Source organism: Hylobates moloch, unplaced genomic scaffold, assembly GCF_009828535.3.
Source record: "Hylobates moloch isolate HMO894 unplaced genomic scaffold, HMol_V3 SCAFFOLD_12, whole genome shotgun sequence".
NCBI classification, from domain to species: domain Eukaryota; kingdom Metazoa; phylum Chordata; class Mammalia; order Primates; family Hylobatidae; genus Hylobates; species Hylobates moloch.
The window spans coordinates 66,293,985-66,315,683 of record NW_026652287.1 but is presented as its reverse complement, the minus strand read 5'-3'; positions in this window follow the sequence as shown (position 1 = coordinate 66,315,683).

The following is a 21,699-nucleotide window of genomic DNA, read 5'->3' as shown; positions in this document are numbered from 1 at the left end:
AATGCCCATTTTCTGGGCAGGAGGTGAACCTGCCTGGTCAGTGTGGCACAAAGAAAGGCTCAGTAGCATGGAGGAATGTTAGAAAAATCAAGTACAGGTGAATTTGGACACTGGCAGAAAGGCAGCAAAATGGGGACAAGGAAGAACTGTCTCTGGTGGGTCCAGGTGTAGAGTCTTTTCAGCTGAGACCAAAGAGAGACCAGATTAGGGCTGGCAGTCAGGCACCAACAGGCATGCATCTACCTCTGAGACAACAGGAGAAATAGGTGTTCCCAAATCCTCGGGCCTTCGGGGATTGACCTATCTGGTAAGATCCAAATAGAATAACTGAGTCCTCCCTCTCGTATAATTGCAGAAAGTCCAGTAGCTCTACAATGTTTATCAGGGTACAGGGAGAGGGGGAAGCTTTCTCTTTAGTGTTCATCATCTCCTACTGTGCTCAATTCTCCATCCCCACAGCTGTCTTGTTTCTTGTCTCTGCTGTCCTTTCTCTTTACCCTAAGCTAAGGCACAGCTCTCCCTCTTTCCCAAAGCACTGATAACGTAAACCTACTCCATCTGGTGGTACCTAAGTCTTTTTTCAAAGAGTTAGGGATAATGGGTCAAAGAAACTCAAAACAAGAAACTATTTAAATTACCATCAGGGAACAAACACTACCATTAAAATGCCTTTTCCTTCCTCAATGCAGGATAGCATATGAGTAGCCCCTTACTGGATGTGCCTCCTTGAATGAGTTACTTAACTGATTAGTCTTGGTTTCCTCCTTTGTAAAATGGTGATAATCCCAAATTTGCTTCCTGGGGTTCCTCTGAGGATCACATAAACAGTGTATTTGAACACAGAATAACTATTGATGTAGTAAGTGATGCCAGTAGTAGTAGACGAAGGAAAATGAGTAACAGCATTAGATCTCTCACTTGGTGATACATTCTAGAGGCCCATTCCTTCCCACAGAGTCCGTTTTCACATCTATTCTCTTCCCTGCATCTAGAATTACAAATCACAAGTTTCTTGGACTGCAAAGGAAAATAGCTAACATTCCTGTTTCTTTATTATGTAGAACATTTTGGCTACCCTTTGCTCAATCCCATCTATCCAGCATAATCCAGGACACTCTCTTTCCATTCCAAAACTTTCCTAAATACAGAACCCTGTGCCAGGCGCAATGACTCACACCTGTAATCCCAGAACCTTGGGAGTCCGTGGCAGGTGGATCACTTGAGCTCAGGAGTTCATGACCAACCTGGGAAACATGGAAAAACCCTGTCTCTACTAAAAATACAGAAAATTAGCCAGGCATGGTGGCGTGCATCTGTTATCCCGGCTACTTTGGAGGCTGAGGTGGGAGGATCACCTGAGCCCGGGAGATCAAGGCTGCAGTGAGCCAAAACCATGCCACTGCGCTACAGCCTTTGCTATAGGAGTGAGACTCTGTCTAAACAAACAAACAAACAAACAAACAAACAAAGAGTCTAGACCCTAGAGCTCTGCCTTGAAAGATTTAATAGAAACTGGCTGAGCACAGTGGCTCACGTCTGTAATCTCAGCACTTTGGGAGGCCGAGGCAGGTAAATCACCTGAGGTCAGGAGTTCAAGACCAGCCTGGCCAACATGGCGAAACCCTGCCTCTACTAAAAATACAAAAAAAATTAGCCGGGCCTGGTGATGCGCACCTGTAATCCCAGCTACTCAGAAGACTGAGGCAGGAGAATCGCTTGAACCCAGGAGGCAGAAGTTGCAGTGAGCTGAGATCATGCCATTGCACTCCAGCCTGGGCAACAAGAGCAAAACCCCATTTCGAAAAAAAAAAAAAAAAAAAAGATTAAATAGTAACTGAAGATAGAGTTTTTTCTCTAAGCAGAACTCAAAGTCAGAGGACCTCTGCTCACCTTTCCCATAAGTCTCACTGGGAAGAAAGGCTGGCATACATTTGTTCTCTCTTTTGCCAGAACGACCCATCGGGGTGGCAGCTTAAACAGTTATTTATTTGTCCTTTAGGACATTCATATCATATCTGAGTTTATTTATTCAACAAATCTTTATTGAATGCTTATTTCATGCTTGACATTCTGCTAGGTACAGGTGAGCAGAGACACATCTGGAGCTTTCTTGGAGCTTTTAGCTGAGTCGGGCATGGATATTCAATAATGACCAGAAACCCAATGCAAAGTGCAACAGTGATAAATGCTACAAAGGGGAAGTGTCTATAGCTAACAGAGCACCTAAAACAGAGCTTTAACCTCATCTGAGAGGTCAAAGAAGGTTTTCTTAGAGGAAAGGATAGAGCCCAAGCCTGTAGTCACCTTTCTGTTAATGTCCAGAAAAGAGGACGAGTTCAGTGCATTGTGGGCAGGTGGAGTATTCCAGATAGAGGACACAGAAATGGCTTCCAACTATGTGAGAAACCATGATTTAGGGATTCATCATAGAACTCATGCAGACCATGATTGCTCCAAGAATTCTTTCCAGAATTGGCACAGATATGGGCAGAAAACCAAGGTGATGGCCAGGCGTGGTGGCTCACACCTGTAATCCCAGCACTCTGGGAGGCCGAGGTGGGCAGATCACCTGAGGTCAGGAGTTCAAGACCAGCCTGGCCAACATAGTGAAATCCCATCTCTGCTAAAAATACAAAAATTAGCTGGGTGTGGTGGCAGGCACCTGTAATCTCAGCTACTTGGGAGAACGAGGCAGGAGAATCCCTTGAACCTGGGAGGCAGAGATTGCAGTGAGCCAAGATCAAGCCACCACATTCCAGCCTGGGTGACAGAGTGAAACTCCATCTCAAAAAATAATAATAAAATAAAATAAAACCAAGGTGAAGAAGCAAGGCCCTCCTCCAGTTTACTGAATGTTGCGGTTGTGCCAAAGTAGTAAGTATCTCTAATACCAAAATCTCTATGCAGTATGCTCACACACACTGGGTTTACTTAATGTAGATGGAGTTTCCCTGACATACTGTAGAGAAATGGCTCAAGCCTATACACAGTCATTAGAAAGGGAGGCTTCTGTTATGTTTGCCCAAAGCTTATAGGAAATATCCCTTGCAGCCCATTCTGCCAGGAAACCATCTTTATGTAATTCCTCCCTGTGCTCCAACGGCCCCTGTTGCATGTTCTGTCCATACACTTACCTCATGGTAGTTCATCATTTGTTGATATCTCTGTGTGTCTTAAAAGTTTGACAGGAAATATAGCTTAATGTTTAACCATTTACTATGCTATTATATGTTCAATGTTGCTAAGAACAATATTTTTCCTTAAAAACAGAAACTTAATACCTTGGCTGCTTTGGAGGCCCCTCAAGAATCTTGCATTTAAGGAAGTAACTGAAATATTAGAACATTATGTCTGTGCTAAATGTCTTTGTATTGCATTTTAGTGGCTATTAATTACTAGTAAAATCACTTTCCCTCTCTTCAGCTCCCCTTATTAAAATCTCTGTGATATAAGGCAGATCAAGATGATCAGTAAGAATACATCATTAATTTTGCAACTGAAATTAAATGAGAATAAGTAGAAAAGAAATAAAGGTTTAGAACAGATATTTGGGATAATTTAGAAACACATTTGAAATGAACTAATTAAATATTAACCTTATCTAAAGCTATTAAGCTAAAAATAGGAAAGCACCTTTCATATAAATTCAGTGATCTGAATTATTAATGTGCAAAATTAAATGCCATGTTCAATTTCAGTTTTTTACACAAACATCAATATTGACATTATTCATAAAACCAGAAAGACCTTGCAATCATACGGTGCTTCGAGGCTTGTACATCATGGAGAATTTCAGTTTCTATTAAATAAACAACAAATTACTTTAAAAATTAAACAAAGCTGAATTTTTCGGAAAGTTGATTTGCTAAGTGCCTGCACTATTTCTTCCTGGAATGTAGAGAAAGTGACCCCTAGTGGAATTCTGATGAAGCATTTCTCCAGCTTTGTTCACTTATTTAGCCAATCGACAGGTGCTGCCTGGCTGGGCTCCAGAGACAAAGACATGATTGAAAGTGAAGTTTAGGATGGTAGTTGAGAAGCAAGCATTTGTAGAAAAGATTGATCAGAGCTACGAGTGAGAGAGTGGAAGTAGTTAACTTGGCAATGGGCTGGAGGAGAGGTAGTTCGGGTGGCTGGACAGAGGAGGGTAGAAGTGAGAAAGGCCATTCACACAGAGAGCTTCAGCAGCTTGGTGGCCCCTGGAAACTGCCAGTGGCTTCATGTGGTGAGGAATGAGCACTTCCAGGAGGATGGATAGGGTTAGAAAAGTAGGCAAAGACCAAGCCATGACATGCGACAGGGTCTGGTCTTTAATCTGGTCTTTGGGGATAATATCCCCCAAACACAGTTCTTGGATGTTAACAGAGGTAACAAATACTGCTCAAACCACATTCAGAATGCTAGTATGAACCAGGCCTCACATAGATCCAAGAGACTGTTTAAAAATGGGCTTCTTTAACGATTTGCAGCCCTCTGAAAGACCATGTCAGATAGACTAGAAGATTTTTTAAGTCAGGGAGCAAAGATAGAACTGGGAAGTGGCTTAGACAGGAGAGGAACTAGAGAATAAGCAACAGTTTAAAATGTTGTGATTATGGATAGAAAGAAGAGCCAGTGGGCCCAAACATCTCTACAGCAAATACTCCCAGCTGACGGGACACAGCATGTGTCGTTGAGATCTTACAAATACCCAGCAGGGCTGGAGTGGCAGTTACCTTTAAATAACACCTCTGTTCGCAGCAGCGGCAGCATCCCTGCCATTTATTGAGTCATCTGTAGATACCACAAGTGTGCTTTCTCTGTATTATTTTCATCTTCCCCCAAAGCCCATCAGTATTAATCCCACTATACAGGAGAGGAAACTGAGACTTACAAAGTTTCACTGAGTTTCCGAAGTTCACTCTGCTGACAGGTGGTGTGGCTGATCCATGCTGAACCCACCATGTGACTCCAGTTCAGTGGGCCGGGAGCCCAGCCTTTCGGGGATCATAAGAAAACAGAGGGTGGTTAAAGGCAAGAGACTGAGTGAGTTCATCCGGGGAGGCCATGAAGATGAGAAGAGGAGGGGGTAGAGCTATTTGGTTGGTGCAAATGTAATTGCGGTTTTTGTTATTACCTTATCTTTTAGGTAATGGGGTAAAACCCATTACCTTAATGACAAAAATCACAATTACTTCTGCACCAACCTAATAGAAGCCCAGAGAATGGCAGCTTCTGAGGAAACAGAGGAGGAGGAAATGAAGAAGATAGAGGGGGAAGGGACAAAGTGGTAGAAATAGAACCAAGGGAGAGCCATCTCCTGGAACGGGAGGGAGAGAGAGACTTTCCAGAAAGTCTTCAACAGTATCAGATGCTGCAGAGAAATCAGGTGAGGCGAAGCCTAAATTTTGATCATTATGATTGGCAGCCAGGATGCCATGGATTTTCTGAAAGAGAGAAATGGTAATGGAGTGGAGGGCAAACCCTTTATGTAGGAGCTGAGGAACAAACAGGAAGTGAAAGAAGGAGCAAGCCAGTGCTTGCTTTATCAAAGAGCCTGGCTAAGAAGAAGCGGAAGTTACATGAAGATATATGATGAAAGAAGGGGTTTTCCTCCTAAATATTGAAAAAGCTATGTTTATGTGTTCAGGAGAAGCAGACATGAAAAATAAGTGGCTGAAGATAAAGTAGGAAAGATGATTGATTGAATAAAGGACAGAAAAGGGATCAAAAGCATAGAAGAAAACATTTGGATTAGGCAAGAAGATAAGGACGGGAGGCAGGAGTGAGGAATGCATGTTCTGTGGATCTGTCTATAAGCAAAAGCAGGAATGAAGAGTTAAGCCCAATACCTGCTATTTTTTTTCTCTGCAGTTGAAAGCAGAGGCAGTGTCTGAGAGCCAGAGGGATAGAAAAGGCAAGGAGGCTTGAAGAGAAGCCTTCTAACAACTGTTGTGGAGTAAGGGGTGATAGATGGCCTGGGACAAGCAAAAAGACCCCTAAGCAGCAGAAAGAAACTAACCCAAGGGGAACCCATGAATATGTAGTGGCATGTGTCTGCTGGGTGCTGCGGTGACTTTAACAGCACCCAGGCACAGAGACAGAAAAAGGAGATCCGAGGGCCAGCATTTTGCAGATCAGATAAGGCAGAAAAGAAATAGGATGCTGCTAAAATAAAAAAAATAATAAAAAACTTAGGGACATAAAGCCTGAGGGTGGAGGTGAGGATGGTGTAATGATAAACTAACAGAAAATGGAGGCATGGAGGGGCCAGGGGTCTTGGTGTTGGAGGTCAGTTCTGATGGGGGCAAGAGACTGAGAGCCCAAAGACAGGAGTTTGTGGTTGAAGAGGAAAGTGCTAGCCATCTCTTGAGAACGTCTTATGTGCCTAGCACCATGCTAAGCACATCATCCATAGAATTTTATTTAATCCTTACAGAAAACCTATAAAGTTAATATTATTCTCCTTACTTTACAGATGAATAAATTGAAGCTCCAATACAGCAGCTAACTTGTGTGGTATCACACAGCTGGTTGATTTGCCCAAAACCTTCACATTTCCTTCCAGTGCTGAGAGGTGGAGCTATTGGGTGATGAAAAGGATAAGGGTGGCCTACAAGAGGGCATTGTTCTTCCAGAGTGGATTTCAAGGTCAGTAAAACAGAGAGCTAGTTTGTTTGTTTGCTTGTTTGTTTGTTTGTTTTTGTTTTGTTTTTTTTTTTGCTTTGTTTTGTTTTTAGATAACTAGTTTTGTACATGCGCTGGCACGTTGACAATGGATGAGTTAACTATGGTAGCTGGGAGTGGGGATAAAGATACTAGCTAAGAGAGTAGATTGTATGTCCAGAAGCAAGAGTACTGAGCAGAGATACAGAGGGTGAAATCACCAAATTGTATGAGCCCTAAAAGTGGTGACTGTTTTGTATGGGGCTGGGCAGGACTGCCTATGTAATTTGATGGGTGCTGTGCAAAACAAAAATGGGGGGCCTAAATATAGTGCCATTAAAGGTACTGAAATATGAAACCATTTCCTTCTGCAGTCTTTCTCTCTCTTGACCTGTCATGGTGTTTTTATTTGATATTTCATTTCTTGTTCCCTCAGACATGGGGATGTTTGCAGAGGGGGTGCAGAGATGCCCAGTAGGGACTCTGTCCCCTGACTCAGTGCATGGCCCACTGGCTTCTGAGTTCTACCTCCCCTGAAGTGCTGCACCCCGGCTGGAGACAGGGAGATCCACCTCCTCATTCCCACAGGCCACCACCCCCACCCACAGCAGAAGGGGAAGAACCAAGGAGTGGCAACCTCCACATCAGGATGCCCTTGGGACCTAGATCAGGATTGGCAAGAGTCTGTCTGTTTTGAATGAAGTGTTTTGAGTTTTTCTAGCAACTTGGCTGGTAGCTACTATTTCTAGCAGCCATCGGCGGACCAGACAGAAGCACATCAGTAGGGGATTCACTTGCATGCATCTCCCTGGGCTCACCATCAGGGGTTGCATGCAAGCTTCAATGACACAATCGTCATGTGAAAGGTTAAGAGTTTTTAGTGCATACAGACCCTGGGGAGTACACATCATGCCTGGAGGACACACACAGACACACACACACACACACACACACACACATGGTCAGCAAGCTCAGGCAGAGAGAGAAGGGACCCAGGGGCCAACGCCTTTACTGAGTACAGGGCATTATCCAAACAGATTTCTTGCAGGGAGTTTTAATTGGTGAGTTTAAAGCAAGCAGGTACTAGTTCCAGGAGGTCACACTGTGACTGAAAGGTTGTCACTTTGAGTTCGAGGGTCAATGTCTGAATGATCTGTCATTTGCAGGAACATGAATAGAACTGGAAATCATTATGTTAAGTGAAATAAGCCAGGCACAGAATGACAAATATTGCATGTCCTCACTTATATGTGGGAGCTAAAATAGTTGATCTCATGGAGGTAGAGAGTAGAATGATGGTTCCCAGAGGCTGGGAAGGGGGTGCATGTAGGAAACAGGGTAGAGGAACAAAGAAAGATTAGTTAATGGGTACAAACATACAGTTACATGGAAGGAATGAGTTCTGGTGTTCAGTATCACAGTAGGGTAACAACGATATACTGTATATTTCAAAATAGCGAGAAAATAGAGAACGTGGAATATTTGAAATATTCAATACAGAATATTTGAAATACATGTATACAATGTGTGAATATTTGAACTACATGTATACAATGAATCATCACACATTGTATACCCGTATTAAAATATTACATGTATTCCATAAAATGTATAATATTATGTATCAGTAAAAAACAGAATGAATGTTTCATTTAAAGAAAGCAGTGGGAAAGCTGGGAGCCCAACTTGCTGGGTGAGCGATTCTTCCAGTTTTTATCTTTGGCTACCAGCTGGAGCCATTTGGGTAGGAAATAGTATTGGAAACTGTGTCAAGCATGACTGAGCCCTATTTCTGGAATGAAAAAGTTAAACTTGTATTTAACAATGGAGCCTGAGGCAACATAAAGTTACAGGGATTCACTACACTTAGCCCTCACAAGTTGCCCACAAACACACTGTGGCACTGCCATCCTGGAGGGGAGATGGTGCTGCCACGCCCCACCCAAAGATGCCACCAAGGATGCTCACTTAACCTCTGCCCTACCTGCACCTGCATCCAGTCTCCCAGCAGGAGCAGAGGGCAATGGCAGAACACAGGTGGGCTTGTTCCACTGACATGACCTGGTCACTGCCTGGGGATCTGACAGAAAGAGGCAGGCTGGACAGAACCCAGGGGCCAGGGAACAGGAGACCAAGAACCTGAACTGGAGAGGTGGGGAGGCAGCAAGGGGCAGGAGCCCACATAAGCCAAGGCTTCGAGCCCCTGGTGCATGCTCTAGCATCCCATCAGACCTCACTGATAAAACACAAAATAAAAGGTAAAATTGTTGTATTCATTTTCTAGGGCCATCGTAACAAAGTACCACAGGCTGGGTGGCTTAAACAGCAGAAATCTATTTCTGGAGGCTAGATGTCCGAGATCAAGGTTTTGTTTCTCCTGAGGCCTCTATCCTTGGTTTGTAAATGGCCATCTCCATCTGTCTTTACATGGTCTTACCTGTGTCTGTCTGTGTCTTAACCTTTTCTTATAAGGATATCAATCTTATTGGATTAGGGCCCACCCCAATGACCTTATTTAACCTTAATTGCCTCTTTAAAGGCCCAGTCTTCAAGTTAAGTCACTGTATTCTGAGGTACTGAGGGTTACAACCTTATAAGAATTTTGGAGGAGGCATGAATCAGCCTATAATTGTTAAGAGTTTCAAGACGGCAACTGCAAAGTATGAAACCCCAAGCATGGGGCATCTGTGCACGAGGCCCTGTGTAACTGCACTGGACACATGCCCATGAGGCTGGCACTGTGAGATCAGTGGTGTAGGATCAACAGTGTGGAGCTAGGAGGATCTGGCCCGCTCCTCCCAGACCTAGAGGTGTTGGGCTTATGGAAGAATGAGCACCTTTTGCTGGGCAGAGTGGTAAAGGAAGCCAAGCAGTATCCTTGGATGAAAGCCAGGTTTTGTTAAGACAACAGAAATTGTCAATGCCATTTTGTGTGTGTCTGTGTGTGTGTGTGTGTGTGTGTGTGTGTGTGTGTTTTGTTTTGCTTTGTTTTTGAGATGTAGTCTGGCTCTATTGCCAAGGAGTGCAGTGGCGCAATCTCTGCTTACTGCAACCTCCGCCTCTCGGGTTCAAGTGATTCTCCTGCCTCATTCTCCCAAGTAGCTGGGATTATAGACAAGCACCACCATGACCTGGCCAATTTTTGTATCTTTACTAGAGATGTGGTTTAACCATGATGGCCAGGCTGGTCTCGAACTCCTGACCTCAGGTGATCTGCCTACCTCGGCCTCCCAAAGTACTGGGAGTACAGGCGAGAGTCACTGTGCCCGGCCAAAAAAAACACCTTTAAATAGCTTGAGAATGATGTGGAGTTTCTTTGCAAGCAAGAGAACATTCCACTGGACAGAGTAAAAGTGTCTGGGAGGGAGGTCAGCAGCAAGCGAATGAACTCCAAAGGGAAGAGATGTATATGAGGATGAAAATAGAATAGCATACAGAGAACCAGCAGACTTTATATTTCATTACTTTTAATCACACTGGCTTTAAATTCCTTGAACTTAGAAATTAAATTAACACTTAATTGATCTCTAATTAAGTGTTAACATTCCTTGATCTAACTGCTCCTGCACTTCACATACAAGCATAGTGTTCCTGATTGACCAGCAGAAGGACATTTCATGCTGATCTACCCTTGTTCTCTTGTGGTCTCTGTTCCAATCAATACAACATTAGGAGAGGATGGACTATGAAGAGGTACCTTCTGTAGCTTTAGCATACTGCCTGTTCTTCCACATGGGAAACAAAATCATAACTGATATCACATTACAGTAGTACAAATTAAGCTTAGTCCGTTGAATATTTGCATAGGGGTCATTATTTTCAATATCTTGTAATCATCTCTCCCAGAAAACAACAACAAAAGGCTTGTCTGCCTTTATATGACTAGTGATTAGTAAGTTTAAGGAAGTACAGCAGTAGAATATTACTACAGGAAATTAATAACATGTAAGGTAGAGATAAAACAACTTTCTTATACAGAGTTACATAATGAAAATACTGATATATTGTTGCATATAGTTTTTGTTTCCTATTAAAATACCATTAAATAAGATTACAAAAATAAATTTTTCATCATACTAATAGCAACCATTAAACAATTAAATAAATACACATTCATTGCAGAAACTTTAGCAAATACTAGCTGAGCATCCCCAGTCCAAAGATCTGAAATCTGAAATGCTCTAAAATCCAAAACTTTTTGAGTGCTGACACGCTCATTGAAGCCTTTCAGATTTGGGGTTTTCAGATAAGTGATACTCAACCTATGTAGAAAAACAAAAAAGAATCCAAGCACTTTGGGAGGCTGAGGCAGGAGGATCACTTGAGCCCAGGAATTCAAAACCAGCCTGGGCAACATAGGGAGACCTTGTCTCTACAAAATAAATTTTTTAAAAATAGCCTGGCATAGCGGTGCATGCCTGTAGTCCCAGCTACTTGAGAGGCTGAGGTGAGAGGATCGCTTAAGCCCAGCATGTCGTGGCTGCAGTGAGCAATGATCACACTACTACACTCCAGCCTGGGTGACAGAGAAAGACCTAGTCTCAAAAAAAAAGAAAACAGAAAGAAAGAAGAAAGAAAAAGCAAGCAAGAAAGAGAGACAGAGAGAAAGAGAAAGAAAGAAAAAGAAAGAAAGAAAGAAAGAAAGAAGAAAGAAAGAGAAGGAAGAAAGAAAGAGAAGAAAGAAAGAGAAAGAAAAAGAAACAAAGAGAAAGAAAGGAAGGAAGAAGGAAAAGAAAGAAAGAAAGAAAAAGAAAGAGAAAAGAAAAAGAAAAAAAGGAGGACATCTTTATAATCCTAACACCACTTTCTTTTAGATATTTTTTTTCTAGTCTTTTTCCTATGATTATGTATCCATAAACTTTCTGCCTGCAAAAAGTAGAATCCTATTTTACAGTGTTTAGTAATCTGCCTTTTACCACTTAACAATGTATGATGAACAATATGTAACATCACATCAGTGACTGATTTTGGTTATAATTTATTTAACAAATTTCCTGTTGTTAGACACTTAGGTTTTTTTTTTTTTAAAAAAAAAAAGCTATTAACTATCATAAATAATGCAGCAATTAACATCTATCTAGCTACAAACTTTTATACTTCTATGACAATTTTCATAGGATAGATTCATAGAAGTGTCATTAGGGTATCAAAGTTTTTAAGCCTTTTAAATGAATACTTTTAAACAGATAGAAAAAGTGAAGAACTAGTTTGAATAATTATTAAGCATTTCCATGTAGAACAGTATAATGGAAATAAGACCAGGACAAGTTGATTAGTCACTCAGCCCCTTTAAGCCTTGGCATTAATTAGGGTTGACAATGAGGTGTAAATGTAATTGTTCTTGGAGTTAAATTAGTTAAATTCTTACACAATAAATGTGACTAGAAACAAACCACGAGGGTGTCCATGAATATATGAATGGGAATAATGGGAATTTAAATATGAATGTAACAATCACCAGATATTTAGTGACATTTCTTTGGATGCTGGTTGGGCAGAGAGATGTTGGTTGACCACAGCTGTACAGGAAATGGGGTGTGAGCAACCAAGTGAAGGTGATCCTCTGGGACCTGTCCATGGAAGGTAGTCTTGGCTAAGCAACCTCAAACATTAGGGTTTCCATAGAGGGCTTATTTCTCTAATGCAGGAGGTAGTCTTATGCTCCCTTTATTGAGAAATACTTAAGATCAAGTAATTCTTCTGTCCCATAGCGTATCACTTGATATATAGCTTGCCTACAGGGAAATAATGCACTAATAGATTGACTTGAGAATTTCAGCTGTCTGAATAGTTGTATTTATCATTAGAAAGCAGAAGTTTCAGTCCATTTGTGCTGCTATAACAAAATACCACAGACTGGGTAATATACAAACAATAAAAATTCATTTCTCACAGTTCCGGAGGCTGTGAAGTCCACAACCAGGCACCAGCAGATTCAGTGTCTGGTGCAGACTATTCTCTGCTTTCAAGATGGCATCTTGTTGCTGTGTCCTCACATGGTAAAAGGCGGAAGAGCAAAAAGGCTAGCTAGCTTCCTGGAGCCCTTTGATAAGGGCACCTCATCCCATTCATGAGGTTGGAGCCATCATACTTAATCACGTCTTAAAGACCCCACCTCTTAATACTATTGTAGTAGGCTTTCAATGTGAATTTTAGAGGGGACACAAACGTTCAAACCATAGCAGTAGATAACGGGTATTCTGGTTTTTACCCATCTACGTGAACCTGGTCAATGCAAATCTACCATTGAGAGGTGAGCCCATTCCAATGAAACAGAAATTCTGGCTTCTGAGATAGCAAGTGTAAGATGGACCCCACAAAACTCGTCTAGGTGAATGCCACCTTGATAGAAGCCAGTCTGGGATGTCAGTCAGTACCACTGGGTGTGGCCTGCTTTCATTAAACTACAGCAAACAGTGAACAAAATATTTCATCATGTTTTTCACTTTATTCAATAGATATTAATGGGTATCTAAGTCCATAGCCTGGGAGAGATAAAAGTTTTATCCCTAGAAAGAGACCCATAAATAATATGGTAGTGATAACGAAACAAAAGGCAAAATACTAAAGAAACATCAAAATTACTGAGGGAGAACAAGAGAGGGCATGATTAATCACTTGGGGAAGTTTGGGAAGGATTCATGAAGGAAGTGGCATTTATGCTACATCAAGGATAGATCCATCTGTCTGGAGGTGAAGGTGGAGAGAGGAGGCATTCTAGGTAACTGGAACAGGTGTGCTAAGGCAGTGGTCCCCAAACTTTTTCACACCAGGGAACGGTTTCATGGAAGACAATCCTTCCACAGACCGAGAAGTGAGTGGTATGGTTTTGGGATGAAACTGTTCCACCTCAGGTCATCAGGCATTAGAATCTCATAAAGAGCACACAGCCTAGATCCCTCGCATGTGCAGCTCACAATAAGGTTTGCACTCCTATGAGAATTTAATGAAGCCACTGATCTGATAGGAGGCAGAGCTCAGGTGGTCATGCTCGCTCACTAGCTGCTTACCTCCTGCTGTAACAGAATGACACAGACTGGGTAATGTATACTGCCCAGTTCCTACAGGCCATACACTGGTACTGGTCCACAGCCTGGGTGCTGGCGACTCCTGTATAAGGCATGGAGATGAGGACCATGGCATGCTTTAAGAATCACAACACATTTAGTGAGACTAGAACAAAAGACACAAAGTCTGTGGGAAGGAAGTAGAAAGGAGGTAGTGATGAAATATAAATGTTGGAAAGGTTGTTTGGGGCCAGTTTTTGAAGGTCCTTTATGTGATTTAAAGGAATTTTGATCATATTTTATATTAAAGATAGAGAAATATATGTTAAAAAAATGAGATGAAATCAGAGTTGCTTGAATTTATTTCCAAAGATTTTTTAATAATTGAAAAGATGTAAACCTGTTAGAGACTATTTGGCAGAGGACTATGTGGTTCTGAAATGGCGTTTATCCTGTAGAGCACTTTTTAATCAACAATTTCGTGGATGGTGAAAGCAGCTTTACCAAAGTGGCCAATGACACAAATCTGGAAGGAGGAGCCAAAAAAAAAAAAACGTTGGCTGATCAAATTAAGAATTTAAAAGACTATTTAATTCATGTATTCAAACAATGATTATTAAGCATCTATTATGTTTCAGGAAACTTTCCAAGTCCTTGGGGATCCAGTGGTGAAAAGTTAAAGTCCTTGGCTTCATAGATTTTATATTCTAAGGAAGAAGGCTGATGAAAAATAAGCAAATAAATATCTAATATAATGTCATGTCATGACAAAAGAAGTGAAGGAAATCACTGTAATGAAAAAGACAACAGAAAGTAATAGCAGAGGGAGACATTCTGCAGGAAGAGAATTCCGGGCAGGGGACTAGCAAGCACAAACGTCCTGAGATGGGAACAAGCTTGGTCTGTGAGAAGGTGAGTGTGGATAGATCTGACTGGTCAAGGGGAAAGTGGTAGGAAATGGAGAGTTATCCAACTCTAGTTGGATCAGTGAGTGAAAACAAACAAGATAGCATTGAACTATGATGCAGATAAAATTGTTTAAAAATAATCGAGTAGTATTAAAACAATAAAAATGTAAGAGCTCTGTTTTGGTGTATAAAAATCAATTGCAAAAGGAAAGGTTGAAGGAGATGTTACTGGCAGTTTATGTGAAAAAGACCCCAAGACCTTGGTAGATCCACAAGGTCAGAACTAGTACAGAATGATGACTTCAACACACATACACACACATGTGCATGCATGCAAGCATCTACACTTACACAGCCTTAGACTAAATTAACAGAATCCTACCCAAATTAAATAACATAATAAACGAGGATTCTTTTCATCTAGCATATTTAAGGTATTACATTGGATTTAAGATGACAAATGTTACTGGTTACTGATGAATTAAAATTTTTCCCACTATTTTCTCAGGATGCAAGAAAAATAGAAATAATAACCCTTTAAAATCGTTGTAGGAATATACACAGGACGAAAATTAGGCTTATTCTGAATGCCTCGGATTGGAAGCAGATTAAGTTCAGTCTGAGAGAACTCTAAGCCAGGTAGAAATAGCTGTTAATGCAGTGGGCTACCTGGGAAAGGTAATCACATCTCATCCACCTGCTTAGATTTCAAAGCAAAAGAGAATTAGACACGGGAGCCGGAAGAAAGTCTACCACGCTGCCGATAAAGGAGAACAATGACCTCAGCCAGGATCCATACCTAAATGGGGGCTTCCCACAACCTCCTCTCCAGTCCAGCCTGCTCTTTCTACACAGGCGAGGAGGCAGCAGGAAGTGAGGGGCAAGTAATCCCCAGGAGAGAGACTCAGAGCCTACCTATGCACCGGCCCTGCCTCATCAGTATTCTGGTACTAACCCAGCCCCTGAAATGGCAGGCCTTCACCTTCTCACCATGAGGACATGCCACCCCTCCTTACAAACGTAGGAAAGAAACTGCAGGAAAGTGGCAAAATGATTTCTTCCTCTCTTCTCAAAATGATGCTCTCCCTGGAATTTTTTCCAGCATATCCTGGATGAGAATTCATCAAAAGGCCTTCTAGAGAGGCTATCTGCTTTCATCAAAAGGTGTACAAGGTTACTTTTATGTGCCTATCAATTCCTAATATTTTATTTAATTGATTACAATGCTTAAGGCCTTCCTCTCAGATAAAGTGCAAATTATTCAACCTTTTATTCAAAGGGCTCTGTGAAATACCAGATCTTACTTCTCCAAATTATTCTCTACTATTTTCTAACTGCTCTCCATCAGTTCAGGCTCATTTACATGCTGGTCTGTGGTTTCTATGCTGTTCCATTCTGCCAAAGCCTGCTTGGAATTTCCCTTGCCTTTCTTTCCATCCTTTATGCCAGCAACATAATACCTATTGAATGCTTTGTGTTCATAGACTCCTCCCAAGAGCAGTAAGAAATACGAAGGCATACAATACTTTTCAAAACAACTCGGTTCCAGATTCAGTGCCAGAAGCATTAAGTCTGGTGTAAGGGGTATTAGGTGGCCACGGCAACAGGGATGAAAGTTATGTGTGGGCTTTTCTGCATTGAAGTCTGATGTGGTTTTCACTGCGGCCAAGTGCCTGAGCTGCCAACAGCAGAAGTCAATGCTGAGCCTTTAACTTGGCATCATTCCTCAGGGGAACTGGCCTACTAGTTATTTGGTGACAGGTTGACTGCAGTGGGCCCTTCTAGCATGGAGGGAGCAGTGATTTGTCCTCACCTGATTTGATGCTTAGTCTGGATATGGATTTGCCTTTCCTGCCCACAGTGCCTTTGTCAGGACCTTGGTTGGTAGGTTTATAGTATCTCTTTAAACACAGCTCTGATGCAGAACTCATTTTATAGTAAAATAAGTGAGGCAGCTGGGCTTGGTGGCTCACCCCTGTAATCCCAGCATTTTGAGAGGCCGAAGCAGGGGAATCGCTTGAGCCCAGGAGTTTGAGACCAGCCTAGGCAACAGAGTGAGACTCCTGCCTCTGCAAAAGAGTAAAAAATTAAAAAAATTAAAAGTTAGCTGGGCATGGTGGCATGTGCCTGTAGTCCCAGCTACTCAGGAGGCTAAGGTGGTAGGATCACTTGAACCAAGGAGGCGGAGGTTGCAGTGAGCTGAGATCACATCACTGCATTCTAGCCTGGGTGACAGAGTGAGACCCTGTCTCTGAAAAAAATAAAAAATAAAACAGTAAAATATAAAGTAAAATAATAAGACAATGAGGCTTGCACCCGTGGAATTCTGCTGGTCTTACTGAATACTTCATAAAGCAGTTGGCTTTATAGGACTTTGAAATGGCCTGCTGAGAGCTCAGCTATGCTGTCAGCTGGGGGCCAACACTCTGTGAGGCTTGACGACCGCAAGTTTTAAACCAAAGACCGATCCATGGTGCTCTTTTATTCACAGCCAGAATATAGAGGTCTGGCAACCAAAGGGTGAAGTTGAAATGGCTCTTCTCACTTTTACTTCTAGGTACCCACTCATGTTTTGTTTTTGTTTTCTGTTTTTGACTTTCTATCTCTTCAACTCTGAGTTCTGCTAATCGAAAGGTCTTGGATCTCAAGTGAGAAATGATTCCATGGGGACACAATAGGGTTTATGCACCAGGGAGTTGAGACACTGTCATTTTGGGTTCTTCATGCCACTGAACCAAGAAGAGAGAAAGAAGTAGTTCTATGCCTCTGGGTATTGACTGCAGTTATCAAGAGGAAATCAGATTTATGAACACGATGAGAGCAGGGAGGCTTAAGTCTGGAATCCAGGGACTTCTGGGTGCTAATGGTTCTGCAACCAGGAGTGAATGTTGATGTAAAATCATAACATTCCAAAAAAGGCAGGATCACTAAGGACTTAGACCCTTCAGGAATGGAGGTGTGGTGCCTGCCATCAAGGAAGGAAGCCTAAACAACTGTGATGGTTAATTTTATATGTCAACTTGACTTGGGTAGTAGGTAAACCATCATTTCTGGTCTAGGGTGTTTCCATGAGGGCGTCCCTGGAAGAGATTAGCATTTGAATTGGTGCACTGAGTAAAGAAGCCCTCGTCATGCAGGTGGCCATCAACCCAGCTCTTGAGGGCCCAGATAGAACAAAAAGGCAGAGGAAGGGAGAATTCACTTTCTCTCCTTGAGCTGGAACATCCATCTTCTCCTGCCCTTGGACATCAGAGCTCTTGATCTCAGGCCTCTGGACTCTGAAACCAGTGCCCCAATACCCCCTTCCCAGGCCTTTGAACTTGGACAGAACTACCCCACTGGCTTTCCTGGCTCTTCAGTGTGCAGATGGCAGATTGTGAAACTTCTTAGCCTCTATAATTGTGGGAGCCAAATCCCATAATAAGTCTCCTCTTACTCATCTATATATATGCTATTGACTGTTTCTTTGGAGAACACTGATGGATCAGATAATAGGATCTTTATGAGGTCATAAAACATACTATTTTTGTTTATGGAAAAATATTATGATTTCTGATATGTAGCAGTTGCAGGTGATGACAGGGTCTAGAGTGTGGCCTTGGAAATAGAGGCTAAAGTGAAATGAAGTTGTAGTTTCACTGTAATTGATGAGACCTTTTAAACAGAAGGCAGTGGTGCTACTTGGTTCATTCAACTGCTTTTGAAATTAGGAATGATAATGCTAGGATATGGGATAGAAAGAAAGATGGAGACACGTCAGAATATGTCTTCTAAAATACAGTGATCATTTTTTTATTAGGGAAATACATTTTAATGACCAAGATAGGCTATTCATAATCACATGAATTATTTCCCCTCTTCAAGCTGCTAGACAAATGCATAATGAAAATGTCAGAGATTGCTCTGCCTGCTGTCTCAAGTAATAGCCTTAGAGCTGCCAGCAGTGAGTTAATATAAACATACATATTTGGCTTTGTAAGCATGCTGGAATCTTAAATTTTCCTCTAGGAGATACAAAATTAAACAATAAAAGGTCATAGATTCATATTTACCCTTGGCTGAAGTCATTGTAGCTCTTTTTTAAAATCCTGGGTTATAATCATAAGAAAAAGAAATATCATAAGACCCAGTATTTAATGGTCCAGCAACTGCACTATAATTAGCCTATACACATTCAGAATGACATGAAATTATAATTAGTGAATAATGGTATCAAGAACATTAAGAAGATCACTAGAGTAACCTCACTCTAATGTGCTGTTTAGAAATGATCCCATTTCACACTATATGTATTAGATTTCCTAAATTCTCTTTTACTGAACTCTTTGCAGTGAGGGCACAGTTTTATCAGTTGGCATTTTCCTTCCAGAAAACACGAAGTAGCACCAAAACATTAATTTGGTATCATAAAAAAAAATTGTGGCTCTTTTATGCTCTTAAAAACCAGCACTCGACTGGGCGAGGTGGCTCACGCCTGTAATCCCAGCACTTTGGGAGGCCGAGACGGGTGGATCACGAGGTCAGGAGATCGAGACCATTCTGGCTAACATGGTGAAACCTCGTCTCTACTAAATATACAAAAAAATAGCTGGGCATGGGGGCGGGCGCCTGTAGTCCCAGCTACTTGGGAGGCTGAGGCAGGAGAATGGCGTGAACCCGGGAGGCAGAGCTTGCAGTGAGCCAAGATCGCGCCATTGCACTCCAGCCTGGGGGACAGAGTGAGACTCCTCCGTCTCAAAAAAAAAAAAAACAAAACAAAACAAAAAAAAACAAAAAAACAAAACAGCACTCATTTATCTTTTAGCTGGATCTGCCTGGGAAGTATGTTTTAAAAATCATATTTACACACTTTTGTAACTTAGTTATGTGCACAAAATAGTCCCCCCAGTCAGAACTCATTAGAGTTGCTATTTTACCCTGGAGTACACTTCGCTATTTCCCTTTATAATTAATGCATTGTGAATCCCATTAGCATCGTTACATAGGTTCATCTCTACCTGCTATAGAAAAACACTGTATTCAGTCACATTTCCTCTGCCATATTGCAAGTTTTATTTCCAACTAAAACTACAGCAAGGTAAAAATTTCATGTAAACTAAAAATGGATAGTGGGGTACAAGTCTGGAGAATGAATACTTTGTGGTGGAAAATTTATCTCCTCAAAGATCTTCTCATTTAACTGTAGATAACTCCTTGAAGTAGAGATTTGTAAGTATAAATCTTACGGGTAATTTAAAAAAGATTTTAGCAAAATCAACTAATATTTAATTACAAAACACTCTCAGTTGTATACTGTGATCTGTACTCTGCTCTTTTGTATTTCAGCTTATCTGGTTTTTGCCTGTTGCATTGCTTTGTCACATGCCTTCTCAAAACTTGTTACTCAAGGGATACCAGACAAATCCATTTCGTAGCTTCAGTTACTAAGGTAGGAAGATAAAAATAATAAAGAACAGTGGAATAGAAGCATTATTACTAGTTGCTAGTTGCCACTGAGGGCACAACCAAGCAAAGAGCCAAGTAAATGTAGAAATGTAGACAATGGCTGTTTTTTTCCAAAAACTTTATTCTTTTCTAATAAAAATGATATATGTTCATTATAAAAGTTTCAAATACATAAGAGTCTGAAGAATGTAAAGATCACCCAAATACCACAGCCCAGAAAAAACCATCCTTAACATTTGGTGAAGATCTCGCTATGAAACATGTATTATCTTAAAATATTCAATGTTATAAATGAGCTCATATTAAACGTATATTCTGTAGTCTGCTTTTTGATTCAATAATATTTTGGGAACATACATCCATAGCAACAAACATACATCTAAATATTTTTAAATGACAACTGCATGGAATTTATTTAATCCATCTTCTACTGAAAGATATTTCAGTTGTTTCCAATGTTTTAATATCATAGACATCATGAAGTATACTTTATGGCTCACGTTTGAAGACTTGGACAACTTTTATTCATTAGGATAAATTCCTAAACAAACTGCTGGGTAAAGGTGTATCAACATTTAGGTTTTTGATACATGTTGCCAAATTGCCTTCTAGAAAGGTTCTACCAATTTTCACTCCTGCCAGTAGTGAACAAGAATGCCATTTTTGTCAATTGCTTTAATCTTTGCCAATATGGGAGGACAAAATTAATAATAGTAAAATAAAATAACAGATCTCTATTAGCTGTTTTCATGTTCAAATTGGGGATACTTTTAATTTTTAAGTTATTCTTTTTCAAGGCAGATATTTCTGGACTTGAATGAAGTGTTTTTGGTTTGTATTCTCATTCTATCAGCAGTGTGACTTAGGGCAAGAGCCAACTCCTTTAAGCCTCATTTTCTTTGATCTAATAGATCAAGGAAACGGAAACTGGCTCAATAGGTTGTTTAAAGCTTAAGAGATGTGTGAATGCACCTAGCACCTACTAGACACAACAATGAGCCTGCAGTTCCGCAAGTAAGCAATTCCTACCTCCTTACTCCCCATTCCAATTAATGTTTGTCTATGAGAATATTTTAAAATTCAAGAGCCAATGTAAAACTCTGTAAATATTATCTTGCTATTTACATATACAGATGACCAGAAAAGTTTGTAATGATGGAGATGACATCCATAATGAGTCTCTTAAATGAAGGTTTAGCAGGCAATACAGGTCTTTGGAATAAAATGCCTCCCAGGAAAATACTTGCAAGTCAAACCCACAGACCATCAAGTATATATACATGATTTGGAACAGGAAGACAGATATAAAACACAACAAACATCAGTTTATTCCCTGCCAGAACACTGGTTTATCATTGCTTAGACATAGTTTGGGAATATTTTCCACCATAGAGAAAATTTATAAGTAACACATACAATGACTAACCTTCTTTTCAAAGATATCTCAGATATTAGTATTTAAAATTAATAGTTTTTATTCAAGAATGGCGAAATGGAATAATTTAAGCAATGATTGATTATATTCTTTTTTTTTTTTTTTTTTTCGTCATGCAAGTTCCCCTCCGGTTCAGCCATTCTCCTGCCTCAGCCTCTCCGATAGTGGGACTACAGGCCTCCCACCACCCCGGCTAATTGGGTTTCACTGTGGTCTCGATCTCCTGACCTCGTGATCCGCCCGCCTCGGCCTCCCAAAG